We start from the raw sequence: 8,118 nt of genomic DNA on the forward strand, positions 1-8,118 counted from the left end.
ATGGTGGTGGACAACAACAACATGCAAAAGGCATGGAATCGCATTGCCAAGTTTGGAGGACCCTTCAAAGATCTTATCATGTCGTGTGGGAAAGTGTATTGAATAAATCATACACTAAATAGAATTATCATATTTACCATGGTTTTTTTAGCTCTTACATTAGAGTGGGTGTACATTTGTCTCACAATCTTATTGTTTAGCCCAATAATGATTTGAATAGGGTTTCTCATGTAGCCCTTGTAGTCTTCATGTTTTGAATAGTGTGTGCTCTTTTTGGATCCAAGTAGCTATTGTCTCCCTCCCCCCCCCCCCCCCAACACCCTCAACTATAAATCCCACACTCTCAACTATAAACACCATTCCTTGATAGGCAAGAAACTATGGAATATGTCTCATGCAAGCATTTACATAGCCCTAAAGTGAAGATGATAGAAACTTTGTTGCCATACATTAGAATCAAAATATGTATTAGCATGCTATCTTCTGATGTGATGGCACTATTGCAACCTTATAAATAGTAGCATCTCCCCATGACTAATAATTAATTCACTTCTTTGAGCAAAATGAATTGCTCATCATTGAGAAGATCTCACAATTTTTCTTTGTACATTGGAATAGGGATAAAAAATTTATGGCCAAACTAGGTACATCACATATTGCCTTGATTTGTTTGCATTCTTATGAGGCGTTTTTATTTGAACTACATAGCGCATCTTTGTAACAAATGTTCCTCTAGCATAATCATCCCAAGGTACTTTTTATTGATCCTTTTTTTAGATAAATAGGCTAGTTAAGAATTTGGACTTGATAGCCATGCCTATAGCAACAATCATTGTTATTATGAGGCCTTCAAAGGATGGGGTAGACTTTGAGTATGCATTGTATAAACCTCCAAGTATTCCAGGTCAAAACCATTCTCAATCATTCTATCCTTAGGGCTTTCTTATGAGCTTGTCCATTATGACATCTCCATTTCTAATTTTGAGATTTGCCAATTCTCTTCTAATTAACATGAGTTACCATTGTCTTGCCCTCATATATGGATGTCAATGATGCTAGCTAAAATAAGTATTCTTGAGATAGGCTATGAAGATATTAATTCCTATGGAATCCATCTCATCATAGGCATTATTTTTTACGTGCCTTGTACCATATGTTGGCTTAGGCACCTTGCCATTAATTTAAAATTTTCATATGTGAAAAATATTCCCAACAAAGATATGATATTTGGCACCTTGAATTTTGCAACAAACATCATCTCTAGATAACCAATGCACTTGATAATGCTTGAAAACTAACAATAAAAAGTATGAAAAGTTTGGAGTAGTCGATTGTGTCACATGAGATGTGCTGTCTAATTAAAATGAATATGAATGTTACTTTTTAGGCATAGAGGTATTGCCTCCAAAAACTTTTCCTCTTTTATGTACTTTGAATGCTTTCTAGAGGGCCTTGTGTGCCCAAATGCCCTTCAAAATTGGAATTCTAGGCAAAAATAAATTCTTAGACCTTAACTTAATGGGATCTATAAAATTTTTAGTGCCAAATGGCCTTCAAATTTGAATGTTTTTGACACACAAAAAAACCATACTCAGAGGTAGATAGTATCTTTTTAAATGGATACCATTTATGAATTCAATGAACTACATTACATATAGTGTTTCTACTTTGATGGCTCCCTAATGTGTGACAATTGATGCAAACAAGTCCTAGCCCTTTGTATTTGAATTATTATTAACACGACACAACAAAGCTGATTTTCCTTTCTTGAAGTCTTTTGCCTTGATAGTTTCCCTTGTATTATGAGCACTACACAATAAAGCCTTGTATTATAAGCACTACACAACAAAGCCGATTGTCCTTTCTTGAAGTCTTTTGCATGAAGATTTAAGCAACTAGAACTTCCTTCTCAATTTTTATGTGTTCATGGCATGGACTGCCAACAAATGGGTTTCATCCTAAATTTCTTGCTACCATAATCTACAATTGTTATTACCTTCCAAACATTCTTGGTCTATTATATTTAGACTATGAGTGTACTTACCTATAATCCATGGAGTATGAGTGTGCTCCCTTAGACTATGGAGAGTGAGATCTACTAGCATACTTGCCTGTAATCCATCGAGTATGGCTATTGGGAAGTGGGATTTTCGAAGGCGGCCCTGAGTATGCTTCCTTTGAATGTGGCTTTGTTTGCTGATAAGGAAACATGATTCCAATTTTCCTAATAGCTTCCACCATTTTGGTGATGATACTGAGAGTGTTTTGTTGGTGGCCTTATCTTGACCATTTCTTGGGATAGTATCATGTGGATTTCTAGTGAATCACCACGAATACTAAATTCATTCACAAAATGCACAAAATGTGAGCTATAATTTCTACTTATCTCAAATCGTAGTCAAATCTCATTATGAGCTTTTCATATTCAAACCCAAATCTTGATTTTGCATCTTTGTTCTTGATCAACCTAGATTTTTCCCATTTGAATCAAAATCTAGGTTGATCGGTTGGAGTCCATGATGTTTTGTTTTAGCCTTTGAAGCAAGGTTGAGAGGAAAGGTGGGGATTGTCTTTGTCAAGAGGAAAGATCTGGCTTATCTTTGTTCAGAGGGGAGGTTGGACTTGTTTGCCTAGGCTAAAAGCTCCTTCATGTAGTAGTGGGTGGATTTTGCTCCATCCTCCCCCCACTTATGGTAGTTCGATCATGTAGGTAGTTTGGAGTTCCCTCTCAATTAGTAGTTGGGTGGATTTTGCTATATCCTCCCCCCACTTGAGGTAGTATGGAGCATGTAGTTATCCCTTGATATGTATGAAATGGGAACTCTTTACTATGGACCTCAGAGGTCACCATGAAGTCCCATTTCTTTCACCCAGTTAAGGGAAATTTTTATCTTTAGAAGGGCCTTTCTCTATTGTAGTTGGAGGAGACGTCCAATGCCTGATTCAAGCCTCATATGGATCGCTTTATCTAGAGATTTAAGATCCCCTTTCTCCAAGCCCGTAGATTTAATATCCCCTACTCCTAAGCAAGATGGAAACGATAGATGGCCCTTAACCATGAGATTTAAAGCCCTAAACTTGTATTGAAAAGAATAATCTCAACATCATGTAAATACCATGTGTACATATTGTTAATAGTATGCAAGGCTAGAGTGGTATAGACTAAGGTCCATATTGGGTTAAATCTAGGGAAAATGGGCAAAAACCCAAACCTTGATCCCTAATTCTATATAAGTGTTTCTTCCTTCAAGCACAAGCATAGTGCATAGCACAAGCAAACTCATTCACCCACACACAAGTAAGCAACTTTACATAGTGTAGGTGGCCAACACATACACAAACCATAACAAAACACAAAGTGCACACATAGACACAATAAAACATACACAAGATTGGCACCCATGGCTCTCATAGATGTACACATAGACAAGTCACATAAAACTTAGGGAAGCATAAAAAACACCCACAATCCAATTGTGAAACACACAAAGTGACGACAGTGATTGATAAATGATGATGAATCACATGTGGCAAGATAAGAATAAGCTACATTGCATGATGTAAAGACAAAAGAGATAAGACCTAGCCTTGATCACATAAAACTTGACCATAGCTTAGATTGGATAAGCCAAATCCTAACCGAACTAGTTTTTCCTCGATCAAATAAAACCTAATCATAGCTAGGTTGACTAAGCCAAATCCCAACCTAGCTAGTTCTACACTAGGTCAAGTTGTTGTAGTTTATTATAAGCAATACAACCATCTTACAAACCCAAAGCTTTCAAGAAATGAAACCCATAAACTCAAAACCTGGGAATCTTCCGGTCACATCTTAAACAAAAAATCATAAGTTCTTAAGAATCAAAACAATTGAAACTTAGTCTCTAGCTTTATCTTGACAATTGTGAGTAGCTTTGGACCATAGAATTGAGTATGTAATTATATATAAATAACTCAAAATGAGAAGGAAAACACATTTAAGACATATCTTGCTTCTCATTTCCATGGAGAGCCATACCGAGCTCCTACATCACTCGTTTGGGGGTCTCTCTTCACCACAGCGATATGCTCATTATGTGTGCTCTCTATCTTGCTACTTGTGCAAAGTAGAAGCCTTTATTTTATCTACCACCTCTCTTACTTTTCTTTGTCTTTTTGTTGAGTGTTGCTATCTTGATTTGTTTCCCATGGGCTTTTCCTAGTTCTCATGATCTGCAACACTGCCACGCCCTCAAAATCCTCCAAGGTTCAAAATACTTGCAACAACTCTGCACTCCTATATCTCAAATGAAGCTCTAGAAATTGCTCCCATGTAGTTTTACTCGATGAAGAAAATGCCAGACACTAGCAACTCAGCTAGCAAGAGGAATTAAAGGGAAGCCTACTCAGGCAAGCAATGATGATTGAAAAAAGGTCAATATGCCCAAGAAGTATAATCAACAAAAGTGGGCAGTGACTGCTAGGAATGGTAAAGTGGGCCAATCCCACTTAGGCTCGGGAGGCAAGGACCGATTTCATCATTACTTTTTACATAGCAATGTGTAGAGCTCATCACATGTGGAGAAAGAATGAACAAACAACTAAGAAACTAAGTCCAATCACAAAGATAGGAACATTGCTACCTTTACTCCAACAACCCAACTTAGAATGAGAGTAAATTCCGTCTCTCCTAATTGTCGGTGAACAATGAAATGCAAGAGTAGAATATCATAACAAGCTACTTTGTAGTAGATTTCAGTGGCACAAATGAGACATGAAAAGCTTGCTAAGTAGCACATGTAACAAATTTATGCTCAACTTTGTGGTCATTCAAGGGTTTGTTGTAAGCTCAAAACTATTACTTGCACTCTTTAACTAAGTATGCACTTGATTGACCTTTTTAAGCTTGGCAACTAGTTATGTAAATGATTTTTAAAATCATATAAAAGTGAATTTAAGGTATGGGAACACCAAGCAGAGAGGGTTACCAAGCATAAGGCCAAAACATCATAGGACAATTCTAAGCCACATAGCTGTTAAGACACATATTATATAAGCTTTACATGCAAGAAGTAGACGCCAAACAAATTTCACTGAAAAAAAAACTTGGTATTGATATTGCCACATATAGATGGCTCATCATTAGGTAGTTACAACATGAATTATACAATGAGAAAAAGGAACCTTGAATGTATCCCTAGCTCAAAGTGGAGATGGAGATGGCACAATGGACTTATGATCATGTATGTAGAGTAAAACTAATAGATGACCTTGTATACAAAAATTATCACATCTAAGATTATGTGGGAGTGACCTACGAAGGCATAAGAGTAGTTGGCTAATAAGAGGTCTCACTACAAAGGTCTATGTGAACAAGACAAAGGAAGAAAGCACTTGGAGGGAGAGGTTTCTAAAAGATGCAGCTAACTATGTCAAGTAGGGCATAATCCAATAGATTTGGCTATGAAGCCAAGTAAAAAAAGTGCAAGTTTGCAAGTAGACTCAACACATGATCTTATATGTAGAGTAAAATGCAACTAGCAATAGAAAGAAAGATATATTAACGTCCACAGGAGGCCTCACAGGCCTATGGGACAAAGTACACAGAAAAGCGAACTCATACAAGCCTCAATGGGCTGAAGCAAAGGGTACGCTAGGACCCTTACTGAGTATTAATCTATGCTAACAGAATCATAATCATAGAAAAAAAGTCAACCACAGCTGCAGAGTGGGCCATATCAATCAATCAATCTATCCAGGTGCTGGGACGAAACCAAAGACTGGTAGAGTGATCGCTCTCTAGTGGGCTACAAAGATGTCTCATAGCTGCGTCTATCAAGCTGTCTCGCGCTGCGGTGGGGGACATGGTCTCCTCGCTCACTGAACTCTCTGGGCTACATCTAAGGTGACCCCTTGTCTCTGTCGGTCTCTATAGAAATAGGGGTATAAGAGGGCTCAGTGAGCTATGGTCCTACAAAGCTCTACATGAAGAAGACACGCACTTGGAGGGAGAGGTTTCTAAAAGATGCAAGGATGGATCCAACTGCATCACATAGGGCATAGAATAGTTTGGCTATGAACCCAAGTGCCAAAAGTGCAACTTGACAAGTAGGCCCAACGCATATTATCATTGACTAACCTTAGTATTCCAGAACAAGGAAGATAGCATAGGGGTTGTAGAGTGATAGTGTCAATATGTGTTTCTGACTCTATAGGTGTGTTGTGTTTTAGGTTCCTCATGTGCAAAGGGGGTGTAGAATGAGAATCATAGTTAGGTTGCTTTCTTCTAACAATCACGACTTGGCTACTTTTTTGTATGTTGTTTGTGCCCCTACCCTACCCACCTGATTGCTTGCTATCTAGCCTTCTCGAATTTTGGATTTAAAAAAGATTGGAGTTATTGGGCTTCCACAAGGGGTTTGATCCCTCAAGCATGTTGGGCTCATCTCTCTAATCTTCTCTAAGCGCTCCTCGTACTAAAACTATTCATTAATTAATCACTCATCTCGATCAATCATTCCTCAATCACCCATCTCCTCAATCGATCATCTAATCAAATTAACCTAAGTATTGCCCATGAATTAACCTACGACGCCCCTGCTCTCTGCTCCCCATCTCCTTGCCATCCCCCCTCTTTCCTTCTGCATCTCTCGCTCGCTCTCTCCCTTCCCCCCTCTCTCCAGCCTCTCCCTCTCCTCCCTGCTCCCTCCCCTTCCTCCCTCTTCTCTCCCTCTCTCTCTCCCTCTCCCTCCCCTTCCTTCCCCTCCTCTCCCTCTCCCTCCCCTTCCTTTCCCTCCTCTCCCTCTCCCTCCCCTTCCTTCCTCTCCTTCCCCTCTTCCTCCCCTTCCTCCCTCTACCTTTCTCTACAATCAATCAACGCCCCCGTGAACTTATAACCTCACATATCAACTTCCAAAGACTTCTTGATTAATCCCTCCCTTTGGAGACTTCTAAATAATCACACCACCCCCACCTTACCTTAAATTTATCCCACTCCCCCCCACATCGACTAATCAATTAATAGGTGCATTTTCTATCGTTATGCTTGTATTGCTATTCCTATTGGTCTTCACTCCTAGCAAACTAAGGGTTTTGCCTTTTGCTCAAATTTGACTGGTTTGGGGGACATCCCAAGCATGAATGGACTACTCCACAACCTTAGATAGTGGTCGAAAGGTTCTACGTTATTGGGTTGATTTTCATTACAATAGTAGGCTATATTTGACTTGTATATAGTCTTGTGTAGTACGTTGAAGGAATAAATCGTCAAGTTATGCCTATGTACCTACCACTTGATCATTAAGGTTTAACAACCCCTCTAGTATGACCAATTAAATTCCTTGCTATCCTCTGGTTTTTTGCATTGCATTAGAGTTTTTGAGCAATTGAGGAATTTGCTGAGAGGTACCAAGTTAAGCATTGTACATTGGGTAGTGAAGATGGTGGTTGAACTCCAACTTGATTATCTCATGCACTATAAAAGCAATGCTCCATATCATCACTCCCCAAATTAAGAATATAGCACCATCATGCATAACGATTTAGCATTGTATTGAGCCCCAAGGAAGCACTCCAAAAGAAGATGAAAGCAACCAACCATTTGCCGATGCTTATGAAACAACAATCAATATCAAAGATGCGAATTCAGATACAACATAAATGAGCCAAAACTAAGGGGAATGCCTATGAGCGTAGATAAGAGTAATCAAAAAGTAAGCTCAAAAATATAAACATGAAACTTTAGCTCAAATGGTATCCCAATCCACGACACAAGCACAAAGTTAGGGAGAGAGTATTGCTACTTAAATGAAGGAAGATGTGTTGTAGCCTTGGATAAAAAGGTCAAGCAAGTTGTAATATCTAATAATCTCAACTTGGGAGTCACACTAGAATTATCATTTTCAAGCACATTGATGCAATTCATCCTTTGTTATATTGTAATTATTTGGAGTTAAATCTATTGTAGCATTGGTAACGCCACATTTGAAGCAAGGTGAGAAGTCACACCAAAAAGTAAGACACCCACAACCACTTGGGAAAGCCACTGTCTTTTGAGGTAGCAACAAGAAGAAGCAATAGGAACTCAATATCGTGTAGTGCTTTATTGATGAGCATAGGCAAAGGTCCTTCAAATTGTTT

Source organism: Dipteris shenzhenensis, chromosome 6 (genome assembly GCF_047967505.1).
Source record: "Dipteris shenzhenensis isolate YYH24624 ecotype China chromosome 6, Dip_SZ_1.0, whole genome shotgun sequence".
Taxonomy (NCBI): Eukaryota; Viridiplantae; Streptophyta; class Polypodiopsida; order Gleicheniales; family Dipteridaceae; genus Dipteris; species Dipteris shenzhenensis.